We start from the raw sequence: 18084 nt of genomic DNA on the forward strand, positions 1-18084 counted from the left end.
AGGCTTGCCCGATATCCCAAGGAACATGTGTGTCAGCTGCAGGGTGCTGAGGGGCAGTCGCAGCGGCTGAAAAGAGAGGGCGAGTAAATAAAGCGCCTTCTGAACGGTACTATGGCTGCTGTGAGGGCGACCCACCAGTGGTAAACAGTCCGCACCGTGTGCGCCAACGCGTCCGTCCCCGTCTGGAAATTTCAGCCAGCGGAGGAATCGGGCCGGGAGGTGGCGAAGGGAGTTGATGGCAAAGGCAGACATGTGGCGTTGCAGAGGGGGGAGGCAGGAAAGCCAGGACTCCAAGGCTGCCAGCTGGGAGGAGGGAATCCCACATGTACGGGCTAGGCGCGTTTGTGGCGGCGAGAGGCTGGCGGGAGGGAGGCCCTCCGACCCTGCGCGCCCCTACGGATCCAGGGGGAGGGCGCCAGCCGCTGGGTCGGCGCTGAGGACACACGCCAGCCGCTCCACGTGGGGAGGAAGGCAGAAGGGAGCCGCCACCGCGGGCCGAACCCTGCGATTCCACGTGGCTGGGTGGAGGAGGTGGGACCCTGGCGGCGCGGGGAGCCGCGCGGAATTACCGGGGGAGCAGCTGTGCAGAGAGCTGGGCTGGCCAGCCAGAGACCAGCCTTTCTCTGCGCCTGCTGGCGCTGCGCTTGCCTTGTTATTGTCTCCTCCCCAGCCCGGCCACTTCCCCTAGTTTCCAAGTTCGGTTTGTTTCGGGGGAGGGAGAAGGGGGCGAAGAAAAGTGCAGCAGAAAGAGGCCGGCTCCCTCTGTCTGTCCCCCCCTCCGCCCCTTTCTCCTTCCCCTCCTTTCTTTCTCGCTGCGTCTGTTTGCACTTTAGCTGATCCACTAATCCCCCGAGAGAGCCTATTTGTAGTGAAGAGTATCTATAGGGGGCGAGGCTGGCCCATGTGGGTTTGTGTCATTGGTTTGCAAAGAGAGACCCCGCCTATTGCCAAAAAAAAAAAAAAAAAGGGCGAGCGAGCGAGCCCCTACCTTTCCCATCTACTCCGCACAGAGGCGGGGAGGCCGGTGCCGAGCCCTTGCACCAAACGCCGCGGGGGCTGAAGCAGCGGCCAAGGACTTTTGGGGTGTTTTTCTTTTTAATAAGAGCCAAATTGAAACCAGCATCCTCCTCGCGCCTGCGAAAGAGTCTATCCTGGGGCTGCGGCGGCCCCCATCCCCACTTGGAGCAGCAGCTCGCGGGAGGAGGAGGGGATTAAGTTTGTGTGTGTATGTGTGTGTGTGTGTCATTTTAAGGTGGATCTCAGGCAGCCAGAGCCCTGGAGAGAGAGAGGCGGCGATCGATAAAGGGAGCGATGCAGCGCTGAGAGGAGGAGGGCTTTGCTCCCTGTGGATATTTGGAGCCAAGGCAGAGGTAAGGGGGGGGCAGGATATTTGCAATGAAGGCTGGGTTGTGGGCGCGCTCTTTCCGTACCTGCATTCTTAATGTTTGTACCCGTGGTGATGTCCATGTGTTTTCGCTTCACTGCGCCACACAGAGCGGGGGGAAAAAAGGACAAGGGAAGCCTGAAATCTGAGGACATCTTTGGTCATATATCCCACCCCCCTCCCCATCCCGGCTTTAAGCCGCTAGGAGAGAGCCGCTGATACACGTATCTGTTTACAAAATTACGGGGGCGGCGATGTTTGCGGTGCTAGTTGCTCGGAGGATGCAAAACTACCGGGTCCAATTAGAACCCGTGTGTGTGTGTGTGTGTGTGTGAGAGAGAGAAAAATATGTTGCCGTGCCAGGGGTGTGCGCGCGTTCGGTGTGTTACTGTGCCGAGTATTGTCTTGGCTGGAAACATTGCTGTGTGTACGTAATGCCCTGCGATTGATCGTGTGCATGTATGTGATGCAGACTTCGGAGCACGCAGGGACAAATAAGGGCCAGTGGATCAAGTCGGGGAGCGAGTTCAAGCCCTCAGACGTAGTGCATGTTTTTTGTTCGGGGGCGGCGAGGGAGGGAGAACGGCAAATCGTTAAATGGGTGCTCTCGTTCCTCTTCAAATCTCCCCCTTCCAAGAAGCCCCCCTCCCCTTCCTCGACCTCCCGGTGCAGCCGGAGAGTAAGTGAAAGACGTTAAATGAGGTGAAGTGGAAATCTTTTGTTTTGCAGGGCTCCGCATTGTTTACTTAGTACTGAGTATGATGGACAACATCTGCCAGCAGATTAGCAGAGTTACCCACGGTTTGCAGGGCTGCCAAAGTCTCGGCCAAGACAAGGGAGGGGGGAGTGTGTATATGGCGGGGGGAGGAGGAGAGACATTTCTCACTCAGCCTTTAATGCAGCCTGGGACTTCTTCCTCCTGCCCACACGCTGGGCTGGAGCCTACACTTCAAGTCTCCTTTTCTCGTGCACTTTTCGTTGCGCTTACAGCCGCAATCGGAAAGTTTGCCTGGTGGAAACAGTCAGGATGTTAACAATGGCAGAGTTGGGTCGCGGTGGGCGTGGCGCGTCGCGGCCCCATTATGCATAATTTGCCAGGCGAGTCCTGTAGGGATTGGGGGGCTTTGCAAACTGAACGCCTTTGGCGGAATTTATAAAACAAATACGGCCAGAGTTGAGGGGTGGGGCTGCACCTGGAGGGAAATCCGGTTCTTTGGCGCAGGCACTTTGGATTCAATCGAGTTTGGAGGGTCTGTGGCTTGTAAATCCGATAGAGACGCATTCACTCAGCATCCTACTGGAGGGTGGATTGAAAACTCTCTTTCAAGGAAGCTGCTTATTGAATTTCCTGGCAACGTAATGCAACAATTCTTGCCCCTCCTGCAACCCTAAAGCGATTGGGAAGCTGGTAGCCTCCAGTCCAGGGCAGAGCCGTCCCAAACCGACTAACTCTAGAATGGGGTTGTTATAAGATGTCTTATAAATAACTGGCACGTAGTTAGCAGTACTTCACGTTCAACATTTCCGAGTGGCTGCGTGTGTCTGTATTGTGCCTCACGTCTGCTCTGCTCTGTATTATTATTGAAGCGATCTTAATTGTTAGGCATGGAATAGCCGTGGCTATCCCCAGCAGTCTCAGTAACCACCTTTTGGTGCTCTTCAAATGAAAATTAAGCCCAGTTTTTCAGATTGAGATGCCTGAATGCGCTGGAAAAAGGTTTTTACTCTTTTTATAATGCACTTGTAGAATTAAAATGCACATCAGTCACTGTAGCAATTCCTCTGAAGATATTAATAGTTTCTGTTTATATATAACATAGACCTTTCAGAAGGAAGCAAAATGATTGCATTTGCTTAATTTACCTTGTTTGTATCACAACAGCAAACTTTGTGTTTCTTTTGCACTGCTTTGCTCAATAGAAGATGCTTTCTGTTCCACTGCCTACTAAGGTTCATACCTTATTTGAACTATGTTCCATACAAGATCTACTTGCATTTTGTTTTTCTTGTGTGTAATCAGTACAACTGTTTATAGTCCTAGGAGACAATCAATCTTTTTTTCCCATGTAGTTTCCATAAACTTTGGACAATAAAATATCACTTTAGTATTTTTTCTGTTGCTCAGGGTTCCCGTGTATATATGGGGAGCTTTAACATTTTAAAAATATCACCGCTTTAAAACAAAATTGCATCTCAAAGCATTTACAGAGCAGCAGTGTGTAAATGTGTGCGGAGTAAAGATAGTTACTCTGTATAATTCAGCCTGAACCAGCTTGTTATTTTAACAAAAGCTAACTAGACATAGAACTGCAATAAAGAATAGTCTTTTGTCTTTCAACAAGATTGCATCCTTAAGGTAAATCCTGGATGAGGTTCAGTATATTACACTTTGCCCAATACTGCAAGGAGAAGAAGATTTCAAAGTAAAGTAAGACAAGTACTTCTTTGAAATGTATTTATTTAGAGTTGCTCATAAAGTTGCATGCAACCAACACATACTAATTAGGTTACTTTTAATTGTTCACTCATGAAATCAAATCTAACATAATCAAACAAAATAAATATTTATGGTTCTGTAATGCATTGAGGAATTTTTATATATGTTTGGAAATATTGGTCAAATAGAATAACAGATTAACTTGTGACCAGTTATTTCCACAAGCAAGTGTATCAAATAGCATACAAGTGTGGTTACTGCAGATTTGTAGAAAAATATCTGTATATTTTTTAGTTTGTGCAAGCTTAGTGAATATAATAAATGGCAGTCAAGTTGTCTAGTGATAGAATATTTTTGTTATTCTTTTCTTCACTGGATAAGGGTCATGTCCTCTTTACCATTCTTTAAAGGTTGCTTCAACAAGCAAAACTGAAGACGGTCTCATTATAGGAGTGTGTTCAGAATATTATGAAGTATTTATGATTATGCAGGCAAGGATTGTTGTAAACATTATTTTTAGTAATTGGTGTGTTTGTAATCTTTTAGTACCACAATGCTGATTTGTCTTCAAACTTCATAGAATTGCCAAAGTGAAGTGATTTTGTACAAATAACTTTTTCATCTTAAACAAGGGCGAAAGTGTTTTTATTACTAAACTTCTCACCAGAAGGGCGGCATGAAGTGGCTATAAATGGTAGTGTATGACATCGTACTAATAATTTATATAGTCTATAAAGAAGCTTGTATTAATGCAGGGCAATATTTTTAGATGGGAGCTTTTAGTTTTGATGGCTTTTGTAAACACCTGTTTGCCATTAGTGGGGTATAGGGGTTTGCTTTAATGGTTTTACAAATATGCGTGAATAAGTAAAAAATATTATTTGTGTATTTATGTGGTTAAGTGTCTTCACTTTCTTATATCAGTGGCTACATCTTTATTTGTGTTGTGGTTTTTTAGAAATAATTTCTAAAGTGGAATCAAATGTGGTTTATTTCATGAGGAATTTAAAATGTACATGTTTAGAAACAAAGTGCAGTAACATTTAAAAAATTAATTTTGACTGGAATTTAGGAATTCAGTGGTGTGTGAGTATAGAGAATATTATCATTGTGAAACTTCATAATGTAATGCCTTATTTTCTTTTAAATGATGAATCCATGTTTTACAATCAAACAACAAAGCTTTTAAAACTGTTTTTCTTTATTGCATGTGCTATTTAGAATCCATGAAGTTCAGTTGAATAGGGTCTCCCACTCAGAGTGACACTTTGCAGAGATGTAGCACCAGAATGCTGTTTAACTGTGCATTCCTATCATGAATTGGTTTTGAAGGCAAAGTTGTACTCTTTGCACTTATGCTTTTTCTAAATGGAACATTTTTCAAGGAGTTTACAAAAATGGTAGAATGGTGGCACTAGCTTTCATTTCTAACATTGTCATTTCAAAATAGAGAAGTTGTCACCACAATGTATGTGACCATCGCCGGGGTCCTCATCTTTGTATCAGTAAAAACATCAGCCTAAATATACTGTCTTAGCCCTTGGCTACAAATACACATTCATTAGGTCTGTGGGTAATGAAAGAAACTTGTCTGCCAAGCTGCATACAGTTGAAATAACACTTCTTCAGTTCAGCTAATATTTCTGAAGGAGTGTGTACAATAGTGTTTTTTTAATACAGTAATGAAAACATTGACTCCAGATTTGCTTGACCCATTGGAAAGGGTGAGTTCATTTGATTTAAAAGTGACAAAAGTACAATATTTTTGTTTGGATGGATTGTACTGGCCATGAAAGCTAGAAATAACTTGAATTGTTCAAAAATAATGAAACTCTTCTCCTATAAACTTAATACACTATTGAAACAGATTGTTCCCTCAATCTTTGATGCTAATTTTGATGGAATATATGAAAGAACTGGGTGAAAACTCTTTTCTAGTATATTCACAGCTTCATTTGTGAGACAGTAGTTGATTATTTATCACAGTTTCAGAATAATATTCTGATGTATTCAATGTTTCTTTAATTCCTGATTTAATAGAGACTAACCAAATGTGATCAGTGGCTTTTCAATGACAACATTTTAATTTTGGACCCATCCTTTGAAGTCAAAGCTCCCCACAGATTTTTAATAGAAGGATCAGGCCCTTAAGTCTTTGGTCCCAGCTGTACATCCTGTATATATACATACCTGTCATTTAATTCAACGTAAATTATTATTCCATTTAGGGCATTCAGTTTTTAAGCTCTGAAAGGAGAAATGACCTGAGGATTCACATATGAATACAGGAGAGAGAGAGAGGGCTATTGTTAGCATGGAATGTGCACAGCCGAAAACAAGGGGCAGTTTAATCCCGCTTCATCCCATCTGTAGAGAATGGGGAGAAAGCCTGGTTCCAGTGAAGTCAATGGGAGTTTTGCCACTGACTTAGTTTAGTGGGACAGGATTTCGTCCTAAAAATTATAATTTTGATGACAGGTATTTGTATGATGTTACCAGGCACTTTACAGTATCGTTCAGAAACATGCTTTGTTACTTTCATGCATTTGGGAGTTCTAAATGAACTTGAAACAAAAGTAATCTCTTATTCCTTCTTTTGTATTCTATTGCAATCAGTGATATTCTTTTAGCAGTAGAGACTAGAGAGGAAGTAAAAACAGATAAGATGAGTTTTTAAGGGGAAGCTGAAAAAATAATTTAAAAGAAAAAAGTGAAATATTCTGTATGAAATGAAAGTTATTGAATTGAGGCCTTACAGGCTGAATCCTCTGTTATTGACATTGAACAAGGGTGAAGAAATTTGCACAGTCAGTGTGCTTCAGCTCCATCAAGGTGAGTTTCCATGTGAGAAGGTCGTGTGGTCTCCATGCCTAGTCTTTTCTTGGTGTTTCAGCCAGAAAGGGGCCAGACAAAAAATTCACACAGGCAACCATTCTAGTTCATTACAATCCTACTTGTATACATAATGATGTGGATACTCTTTTCTGTATTTTCTGTCTACATTCATTATACTAAGGGCTGTTTGTTTGCGAACAGGATCTGTTTACCCAGGATTAAACATCTGTTGCTGTTTTTTGCCCCACCTCCACCTCAGTGTCAGACTCCTGAGTGTGCGATGTCACGTAGTTTATCAGGAAATGATGATGTTGCAAACAGAATATTATGATTTCTTCTGGGAAGTTAAGCAGGGAAAGACAATCCTGTTTTCATCTTTAGTAGTAAAGAAGAGGGAGTAAATATAGGTAGCATAAGGCTGCAGATAAGCATTTGTTTTGAACTAGAATTTGTTACTACTTTTTCAGAGATCATCAGGACCTCTTTAAAGTCTCATTCATTCACGGTTGTGCAATGCTTTGAAAAGTGTACATTGCTGTGTAAGTTGTAAGTGTAGTCTATAGCAGTATTTCTCAACCTTTTTTAATAAAGTACCCCTTAAAAAAAAAGGTACCCCCAGTAGCAACAGTTTTCAGACACACACAATTTTTTTCTACCATTGCAACACATTTATTTAAACAACTTAATCATAGCCGGGTGGGTGATGAAATTTTTGGGTGTAAATAGTGCAAAAATAATAAAACGCTGTAGAACTTAAAACAAAAACTGAGTTTTCTCCAAATTTCTGTTGTGTTGATGTACCCCCCATATTTCTCTTGAGTACTCATAAGGGTACTTGTACCACTGCTTGAGAAACACTGCCTGTGTGTGCTGTGCACTGTTGTTCCACCATTGTGTTGTGCAAGTGATGGGAGAGAATCCTCTTCTACTCCCCCAAGACATGGAGCCATCCATAGGAGGCTTGCATATATACAACTTTTGCGCTTCTTCGGGTCTGTGTACTTGCACATTCACTGGCTCTGCTTCCAGTTCTTTCACCCCTCGAGGGTGAACAGATGACCTGCTGCTGCTGCTTACAATTCTGTGGTACGCAGGAGGTTTGCATACTTATGTGGCCTCTGCCAAACACATTGAACAATATTGGTTCCATTGTGTTCAGGCCCCTTTGTGCCTTGAAGGTGGGGGTTGGGTGTAAATTTGCGTCTCTCTGTGTTACATTTAAAGCCCTGCTTGCACCAACCGTTCAAACTGCTGGATGCACTTCACTGTATATTGTTCCCTTAACATTACAAATTATGTGGTTGGTTTCAGTTGGGTAATGTAGTCTGGGAAGGGCCTTCTTATGAACAGAGATGATTGAAAAAAATCAAGGTGTGGGGAGAAGTGTCCAAAATGCTGGCAAATTTGATATCATTTTGTGCTCTGTTGTGTTTCATATGGTGTCTGACTTTTGTTTTCTGAATTTTTCCACAGGCTTATTTTTCAACTATTAATAAATATAATTAGAACACTCTTGATGAAAGAATACCATGGTGTGACTAAGATGACCAGATAGAGAATTTGTACATTAAATATGAACTTTTTCAAAAGTTAATAATGGTTAGATATGCAGTGTTGGTTAGGGCCCACCTCAGCTGGTAGCATGACATTTTCACATTCAGACTATATATCATTTGAACAGACAAACTGCTGTTAGCTGCATAACCGATTTCTCCCCAGTAGCGAAGCTGTGGTGACCCAGAGGATATCTATTAATGGTGCACCAGTCGCTTCTCTCACTACTCTTGATGTCTTAACAGTTTGCATAAAAAAACTGTTAACAAGGAAGAGAAATATTTATTTTCAAGACAAGTGTACCTTAAATAGTTTCATTAAGCTGCAAAAATGTATTTGTATAGCTCCTATTTGTTGTGACCTAGAAAAAGAACAGAAATTGTATGTGTATTGAGTAGCTCATGTAGTAGTAATATTGTCCTTTGGATAGCGTGTGAGTATCAGGAGACCTGGATTTTCAAGTGTTGTTATTTATTTGCTGTCTAACCTTTCTAGAGTCATTGGTTGTTTAGACTGATCCAACCCGTGAGACAGATAAACTAAAGATTTTTACCTTAAGTTCATTGACTGTTAAATAATTTGAGGTACTGAACACAATTGGAAATGTTTGTGAAGTGTCTGGACCCTCCTCACGTGTTTGTTCCAGTGTATGAACATTTGTGGTTTTCTTAGGAATAGATATATAGAGAGAGTATCCAGCCTTGCTTTTACACATATGTAAAATACCATGAGTTATTAATTGAAAGTGAAAAACTTCAGTGCAGACATACACTGTCTTCATTCAGATGTAGCATTATGGGGCCCTGATCTCAACTGGGGCTTACAGGCGCTACTGTAATGTAAATAAGGTAGGCTCAGTTCCCAAAAGGTGTTTACGTGGAGTGGAAACTTGGCCTCACTGAGCCACGCTGTCTTGAGCCCTCTGTGTTCCTGTAAGACAAGTGTACTTGTTCTGCATTCCTTTATCTGCTGCACAGATCAGTATACTTCTGCATGGATTCCTTTCTGGTTGGTGCACTGGTAAGAGCGGGGCTCTAGGCCGCTGGTTGGACAGTGTTTAACGAATTGTGAAATTGTGTATACTTGGAAGAGGGGCTTCAGATGTGTATCTCATGTATTGCTCTTGAGTCTTACAGAGCCACCTTTAAAAAGTATTTTTTTTTCGTTCTGATTGCTCAGTCTTTTAAGATTCCCAATCTTCAAAAGGAGTGCACGTAAAGATCAGGCAGAAATAAATACAGTTTGGGGATGGAAATGAAAATTCAATTAAAAAATCTACAAAAGGCAATGATAGATTTTAGTAATAAGTCTGTAGGTTTATTTGTTTGAAATGAAGCTTCCTTGACTCTCAAAAACACAGAATCGGAGAAGCACCTGTGCAAAGATTGTGCCCAATTTGAGCCTTGTGCTTCAGCGGATCCCCATTCGGACTCTGTGCAGAAGGGTCCAGCTCTACTGAATCACTTGCAAGATTCGAGGCTCCTAACTCCACCCCTCTCTCTGAATGTTCTTCCTCACAAAGAACATTGTCTCATTTGGACTAAAGGTTTCTGTTAGAAATTTAAAATAAATAGCTATTAGAATAACCCCAGTGACTTGATTTTCAAATACAGGACTGCACACATGCTGTAGCATGTGTAAACTAGTGTAATGTAGTCAAACAATCAATTGCTATTTATTTGCGACTGTGCATACCAATTATTACTTAACTAGACCCCTGAAGCATAGTGTGGTTAGAGAATGCGTGCAGAGGAGACATAATGTTTATGAGAAGCCAAGTGGTTTAACAAGACTGGGAATAATGTAGAATGATTCTCTGTTACTAAAAATAACTACTATTAAATAGATGCTGTCAGGTATATTTTTAGGGCCTGATTCAGTTCTGAAAATACAGATCTCTTCTGTGCTAAGCAAGTCTGCACAAAGCCATAGAAGACTCCAGAATTAGCCTACCTGGGTTTACTTAAGTCTCCTCTACATGTAACTTACAGTGTGCTAGGCCCAGTTGGGCGGGAGCAACCCCCTGTGACGTTAGGGTGGGGGACATACTCCAGCCTGGTCAGGGCCACTGCGCCATGGGCTGCTCCTACCAGGCTAGGCCACTGCTGGTGGGAACTGCTTGGGCTAGGCCGCATTGCAGGCAGGTAGGTAGTTGGCCCCAGCCCAGCCAGGCCACTTATTAACTGCTTACTCAGTAAGCATCACCCGGTAAGGGTAATACTTACCAGGTAACCATTTAATTCAGGGTGGGGAACCTTTTTTGGGTCGGAGCCGCTGACCCACAGAAAAGTCCTGACTGACATGACCCCCGTCTGAGAAGGAGAAAGACACTCTCCACATTCGCCTCACACGCTAAAGCCTGGGGGGGGGGGCCCAGGCTAGTAGATTTTGTGCGCTCCAGTCCCCTGGAGAGCTAGCCGGGGGAAGGAGAGTTGGAATGCAAGCACAGGCTTCCCAGTGCTGGCAGCAGGGAGTCCTGAGCCTTGGGAACCAGATCCAGGCAACCTGGGAGCCACGTTCGGCCTAGGTATGTAAGCAACTAGTCAACTAACTGATAAGCGTGGGCTTATTGGGTAGTTGAATCATTACTCAACTAGTCACATCCATCCCCCTTGCTGCAAGGCGGGGGGAGCAGGAGCTGGTGCTGGGGGGAGCCAGTTTACAAGCTGGTTCCCCCCAGCACTGTCTCCATGGGAGGGCAGGGGAGGCAGAGGCACAGTGGGGAAAATGGCGCAAGCAGGTCCCGACTGCTATGCCTCTGCCTTTGAAATGTAGCAAGAGCTCAGGGAACCCAAGGTTCCCACTCACCGTGGGTTCCCCACTGTGCCAGCTGATTGATTGAAATTTAACATCCCTAATCAGGCCCGTGGGCCTTAGGTTCCCACCTCTGATTTACCCCGTTACATCCCCTCTAGGAGTGTATTTCTTGAGCATCCATTTGGTCATTGAATTTGAGAGTTGTGTTGGGTACCTAAGGAATGCAGAATCAGGTCTTGAAAGAGTTTAGAGGAGATAGTTGTTTGTGCTGTAGTATGAGATTTCTAAGTACATTAATTGTCTGTGTCTTCATTAAAGGCAAAAAATGATCCTATCTAACAGAAATGACTGTCAAGCAAATAGTTGGCCCGTATACAAAAGTTCTCCACTGCATTGCTAGTTAATTTTGTATGTTCTCATTTCTCCATCCCATTATGGTCTTAGATGTATACTTGTCTGTATTTTATGGAGGAAGCTTTGAAGAAACTCTTCCATTAAAGAAAAATATGTTTTAGCTGTGGTTTGTTTGTATCAGCTGTGAGACCAATAGTAGTGCTCCAAAGGTGTTCACTTGCTTTTCTGCATAGTTTAATCTCCTCTCCTGCGATCTGTCTTTATCTAAAGCAAAGTGTGTGTGTTTGTGTGTGTCTGCAGCTGATGCAGTGCAAAGTGTTCTTGGCATGTGGAACTTGTGAGTTATATTTTTCTGAATAATGTTTTTAATTAAAATTGGGTTTCAGAGTCTTGTTCTAGTGGCCATTTCTGGGTGATGAGTGGGTTTACTTGTTACTGCTCCTGTATAGTAGCCCAGTGTCAGGGTCTTCATTCTGCCTTTCATGTTGGCTTTTAATCAGCAGTAGAAATGTAATCTGTAAAAATCATTTGGGTTTTTGTTGTTATTTTCTAAATAAAGGGACAGCAGGATTTTGTGGGGAGGAAAGAGCCAATGGAGAATAAGAGGTTGGGCCATGGAAAGAGATGTCTAGCAAGGTTCCCTCTAAGCTGTGGGGCAGCCCAGCTCACAGCTGCTTAATGAGCCCCGCTCAGCCAGGTGCTCAGGGCTCTGCGCACAGAGGTGCCTGGTGGGGGAAAAGGGCATTTCTCTCTCAGCTACAGCAGCAGCGAGTCTCTCCCAGCCAGTACGGTTCTGTCCAGGGTGGGGAGTTGCTGCTGTAGCTGAGGGAGAAGTGTTCCTCCGCGAGCCCGGAAGCTCATAGCGTGGAATTCTGAGCCCCTGTCTGGGCAGTGCTCATTAAGCAGCTGCAGGGCCATGCTACTGTGCAGCTTAGAAAACCTTGTTGCCCAGTATAGGTGGGACAAAGACAGAGCTGGCAACCATGATTTTTTTCCCCCACCCAGCCAACTTCAAAGAGGGGGCAAAGGAGATTTCCACCCCTATCAACAGCCAGAGTAGTAGATGGGTGTATAGAATGCCCACGCTTCACCTGTCAGCTAGGAACAGCTCTCTCCCCTCCTTGGGTGAGGAGGAAAGTGTTTACAGCAGTGGTCTCCAGCCTTTTTAACCACAAGATCACTTTTTCAATTTAAGTGCAATGTAAGATCTACCTCAAACCCAAATTCCCATGCCCTTCTTCCTTCCCACCCCTTCTTTGAGGCCCTGCCTCTGCTCCATCCCTTCTCTGAGGCCTCATCCTGCTCACTCCATTCCCCTTCCTCTCCCACCCCGACTCACTTTCACCAGGCTGGGGTAGGAGTTGGGGTGCAGGTTCTGGTCTTGGCCTAGGAGTTTGGAGTGTGGGAGAGGCTCCAGGCTTAGCCCAGGGCAGGTGATTGGGGTCCAGGAGGGGTTTCAGGGTGCAAGCCCTGAGAAGGAGTTTGGATGCCGGGGGACTCGCGTCTGGGCAGGAGGATGCATGTAGGAGGCAGTTCAGAGCTGGGACGGGGGTTCAGGAAGTAAGCTTTGGCTGGACACTGCTTAACTGAGACTGCTATTGGGTGGTGGAGCAGTGGAGTTAAGACAGGCTTATTCCTGCCCTGGCCTTGCATCTCTCCTGAAAGCAGCTGGCATGTGCAGCCATGGTTCTGTGGTGCCATGTGCTGCCCCCATTCACAGGCACTGAGTCCACAGCTTCTACTGGCCACAGTTCCCCGTTAGTGATCAATGGGAACTGCAGGAGTGGTATCTTCAGGCAAGGACAGCGTGTGGAGACTCTCTGCTCTGTTTTTCTCAGGGGCTGCAAGGATATGCCGGCCACCTCCAGGAGCAGCAGTTATCACAAAGATAATGACTCCATCCACGACAGGTTAGGCATTTCAGAACTCACTACTCAAAGAATTAAATTTAAGCGCAGGAGAGAAATGAAAATTATGAAATGCACAGACCAGTCAAAAACCAAAAATAACACACTTTGTAAGCAGTAAAAGATGTAACAACCATCTCCCCTCCCATACATATGTGTTGGGTCGGAAGATGAGAGGGAAGGACTGTGTGTGTTTGTGAGAGTGACAGTAATTTGCATGGCCAAGCTCCCTCCATCCCCTTCTCTCTGTTTGGAGATAGGGTACAGAAGTGGGGGAGGAGGGACACCCTGACCTCAGTGCCCCCACCTTTCTCTCCCAAACCCTGCACAGCAAGCAGGAAGCTCCCAGGGGAACAGCTTCAAGGCAGAGGACAGGAGCAGCATGACAGTGGGTGGAGCAGCAACAGAAGTGGCAGCGCTTCATAGCTTCCTGGCCAAGCCAGTCAGGATCACAGCAGTCAGAGGCTCCAAGATCCCGATCTACTGGTTGGTGACCACTGGTTTACAGTGCTTTTTCCTCCCATGAGTGAGAGAGCCTGGCGGATAAGAGAGCCTTGCCAAAACGAATCCTTCCTAGAAAGTGCCCCTTCCCTCTTTCCCATCAGCTAGGGAGACAGTAGGAGGCCTTGCTGTCTCCTGTTGCTTTTGTGGGATGCTCTGTCTTTCCCTCCCCCCTCCCAGCCAGCTATGGGAGGAAAGGAGCACTTTAGGGAATAGTTTTGGCAAGCCCCTCATTTGAGATCCCAAGTGCTATAGAGTTGAACTCTGGCTGACTGTAATTATGCATTGCTGTTTTAAAGTGTTCAGCTGGTGTTAAGACTTTTATGCTTCCCGTTGTATGGCCTAGAAAGGGGAAGTCCCAGGGCTCATATTTGAAATGTCTGCCAAACCACACAGCCCTACAAGGGCCTGATTTTGTATTTCAGAGGATCTTTGTTCTGGATGCTGAGCAGAGACTTTACCTGCCCTGCTGTTCAGGAAAGATTTGTAGGGTGCTCGAGGGGAATGTGCCTGTGTAATTATGAAAAATCAGACTAAAGTTGTAGCACATAAAGAGACTGTTCTTAACATAGTCTTAAAAATATGGCCTGAACTGGCAAAAGACAGGCGTGTCAGAATTACGGCTGAAATTCTATCTCCAACCCCACCCTGCTGTGTCTAGTTATTGCAGAGGTCTCTAAACAGTGGGTGATTTTTTTTTTTTTTTACATACCGTATGTGCTGTAAACAGGGTAGGTTAACAACTGGTTTTGCTCTTTGTCAATTTCTTGGATTTTATCAGTTTACTCTTTAGTTTTATTTGTCTGTGTGTTCTTTCTGTGAGTTAGATGGTGTGAAAATGTAAATTTCTCTTTAACATGTGCATCACTGAATACAATAAACTTTTTCAAAGGATAATAAAAATGGATTTTTGTGCTTTTATAATGTAAAAAACTTCTTGGTGGGAATGGCATATGATGAGAATCATGGACCAATTGGTACTTAGATCCCAGACCATTTACCCCATTTGAAACTTGAGCAAAAATTTTAGCCCAAATATCGGAAATTGTATTGAAAAACTACAGATTTCAATTAAAAGATTAATAGGCACCAAGTTTCTTGTGTGTAGAAGTGTTTCATTGGTTTCCAGGCTCGAGCAGAATATCTGAAGCTTCTGTAACTTGTGTATGTTTGTTGTGCATTTTAGTTGATGCCGCTAATACATTCTATATTATGTGTTCAAAAGATGCAGCACTCAAAGTGTGAGTTTACGTACCTCAAAGTCAGTGAGTACTTTCCCAAAAGTTTTAGGTGAGTTTTACTTGGAGCATTTAGCAAGGTGTCACTGCTGCCACTGTCCGTGCTGCTGTGGCTATGTCGGGGTGAGCAAAAGCCACTTAGTGGGACGGATGCGGCTCACCTAGGACTTTGATCCAGCCCATGTGGCTGTTCCAAGCCCCGCCCCCAGCACGTTGCCTGGGAGCTGGAGCTGCATGAGCCCTTTCAACTGCTTCTGTTTAAAGGGCTCGTGCCTTCCCAGCGCCTGTTGGTTGAAAGGGCTTGCATGTCTCCGGCTCCCAGGCAATGCGCTAGCGGCTCTGGAACTGTGAGCCCTTTTAACTGTTTCTGTTTAAAGGGCTCATGCCTTCCCCACAGCTGTCAGGCAATAGCCCCAGGGAAGGTGCGAGCCCTTTAATTTAGGGATGTAATAGATGTAATACTGATTAGCCGATAAGCAAACGCTTATAGGTTAATGCTGTAGACTACACACATTTCCCTCCCCCTTCCCCGGACAGGGGCTACTGCCACCCTGTGCTGCTGCCTCTGTATTAGAGGCAGCAGCACAGGGCAAGGGGAGCTGGTTTTTAAACTGGCTCGCCTCGTGGACCAGCTCCTATCTGGCACCCCATGCAAAGTGGCAGGGGACTCCTCGGGAGTGGGGCCGGAGTGCACCGGCTGCCCCATGGGACTATAGAATAGTCAATTAACCAGTAAGAATTCATGAGGTTACTCGACTATTCAGTTAACCGATATTTAGCATCCCTACTTTAAATAGAAGCAGTTGAAAGGGCTTACGTGTTCCTGGCTCCCAGGCAACTTGCTAGCAGTGAAACTGGGAGCAGCGAACCTTTTAAATAGTAGGAATTGAAAGGGCTCGCAGCTTTCATTTCCGGCTCACCTGATGCCTGGGAGCTGCAGAGGAGGTACGAGCCCTTTCCACTCCTGCTATTTAAAGGCTCCACCCCTTCCAGGGAAGCCTTTGAAGTGTCCCCTTTTCAAAAATTATTGCCCACCCATGGGCAACACTGTTGGTTTTAGTAAGCTTAGATGAGAGCTAGCACAAGTATGTCTACGCAAGTTGAAAATCTCACCACTTACTTGTAGATGTAGCCATACTGAAGGACTTTGACATACTAAGATATATGTAATATAATGTGGTACAGAAGAACAGCATCTCTTTTTATAACGTTAGAACCCCAGATGTGGTATTTTTGTCTTGTTTTCGATGCCATTAATTTTGTGCAACATATGCTTGGAAGGCAGGAGTACTGAGATTACTGTATATACCTGAACACTTTCTGGATTACCTAATTTTTGTGCATTAACACTTCTGTTTTAGTGTGATAACAGATTTTCCATATAGTTTCTTGTGCATTATTTGAAAACAAAAATATGAAAATAAACAGAACGGTGAAGTATAATCCTGCATTGGGAAGAGATTGATAGGAGGTGGAATTACAGTCATAGGCTGAGCTATAAAAAACAACTTGCAGTGTATCTTCTCAAACTTTTTTCTTTTCTGGAGGTGTCCCCTGTAATCTAAACACTGGGCCTGACTGATCTTGCTTAGGGTATGAAATCTGACACTGTCACAGCACAGGCTGGTCTGTTTGCAGGTGACTTCATTGTTTTTGTGGAATCTTAGGAGAACTGTGTATCAGCACCTGGAATTGAGCTTAATTGGCCTCCCATAGAATAATGCAGAGATACTGGACAAGACCAGGGTATCAGTACTTGGTCACTAGGCAACATATCAAGCAGATAAAATTGCATGGGGCAGAATGAGTGACGGAAAAAGACATTTTGAAGAGAGTGAAACTTAATGGTCTCTAGCACCTGGGTTCCCAAACTGGGGGACATGAAGAAATTCCAGGGGGGTGCATGAGGTGAAATTCTAGGGGGGGCGTGACCCCCATCAATCCCACCCCAAGTTTCACTGCTATTTTGGGGGGAGGGAGGACATGAGGGTTTCTTAAAAATCAAAAAGGGGGTGTGATGCCAAAAAGTTTGGGAACCACTGGCTAGCAGAATACTTCCATATAGGGGCAGCATGAGGGTATTCAGAGGTTGAGGATCCTGGTGTCAAACCCTTGACTCATATGCAGCCCCACTAGATTCTTGAGAGGCAGCTTTGGCCGTCGTACCACACCAACACATCTAGTTATTGCGGAATTCACAGACGTGGGTGGGGCAGCTTCTAGGGTTCTACAACCTGCTTCCTGATTGGCCACGTGATATTGACTCTGATTGTCTGGTGACCATATAACTTTTTGCTTCCTTCCTGGCCTTGTCTGAGCAACAAGCTACTGCCTGTTTGTTGAAACTTGGGCACTGCCTTGTTATCTCATTTCACCCTGCTCACTATCTCATTGTACATTCTCTTGGCTATCAGACCTCTTATGTGAGCTCTGACCACTGATCTTGACTGCCCTTTGATCCACCTGACCCTTGGGTATTACACAAAGCCACTGGGGGAAGCGATGACAAAGGGGCTTTATCCTGTGAAGTGCTGAGCAACGCTCATATCCTATTGACTTTGACAGTGACTTAAGTGAGAATTGGTGCCACAGCATCTCACAGGCACATGCCTCTTCCCATAATTGGCTCTGTGAATTTCCTCATGGCCCTTACTCTGGGAATATCCTGCTTGACCTGGTACAACATAATTCTTCAATCCCCTCTTCAAAACTATCCTCAAAACTTCCTTTTTCCATGTAGCATCCCATCACTCTGCCTCCATTCCAGCCTTTGTTTCTGTGCGTTTTCAGGCTGTTTATGCATTTCTCTTTAAAAAGTCTGTCTGTGGTAGTAGAGCGAAAATTTTCAAAACTAGGTGTATAAAAGGGCACAGTGATAATGAATATAAACCAGATGCTAGGAAATCTAGAAATTTGATATGGGAAGTCAAAGAACAGGAGGAGAAATCAATGGCTGGCAGAATGTTAAACAGCTACTAATGTTAGACCTTTTAAAACCAGCAGCTCTAGATAATTTGCATCTAAGAATTTTAAAAGAGCTGGCTGAGGAGCTTGCTGGACTATTTTATGTTGATTTTCAGTAAGTCTCCAACAGTGGGGAAGTTCCAGAGGAGTGGA

General features: G+C 44.3%; 1 protein-coding gene across 5 annotated transcripts in view; it reads left to right on the plus strand.

Annotated features, from left to right (window-relative positions):
* Window positions 1–333: 333 nt before the first annotated feature.
* The window catches only part of CTBP2 (C-terminal binding protein 2), a 271870-nt gene continuing 254119 nt past the window's right edge, over window positions 334–18084 (plus strand). For 2 of the 5 annotated variants that reach the window (XM_014580068.4, XM_089780185.1), the window contains exon 1: window positions 957–1370. The gene's annotated coding sequence lies outside the window, so the exon portion shown is untranslated. Of the gene's footprint in view, window positions 532–582; window positions 1371–18084 lie in introns of those variants that run through there. The other 3 variants (XM_006136115.5, XR_012905668.2, XM_014580066.4) reach the window with 3 other exon arrangements.

This window comes from Pelodiscus sinensis, chromosome 8 (assembly GCF_052426305.1).
Source record: "Pelodiscus sinensis isolate ZL-2025 chromosome 8, ASM5242630v1, whole genome shotgun sequence".
NCBI classification, from domain to species: Eukaryota; Metazoa; Chordata; order Testudines; family Trionychidae; genus Pelodiscus; species Pelodiscus sinensis.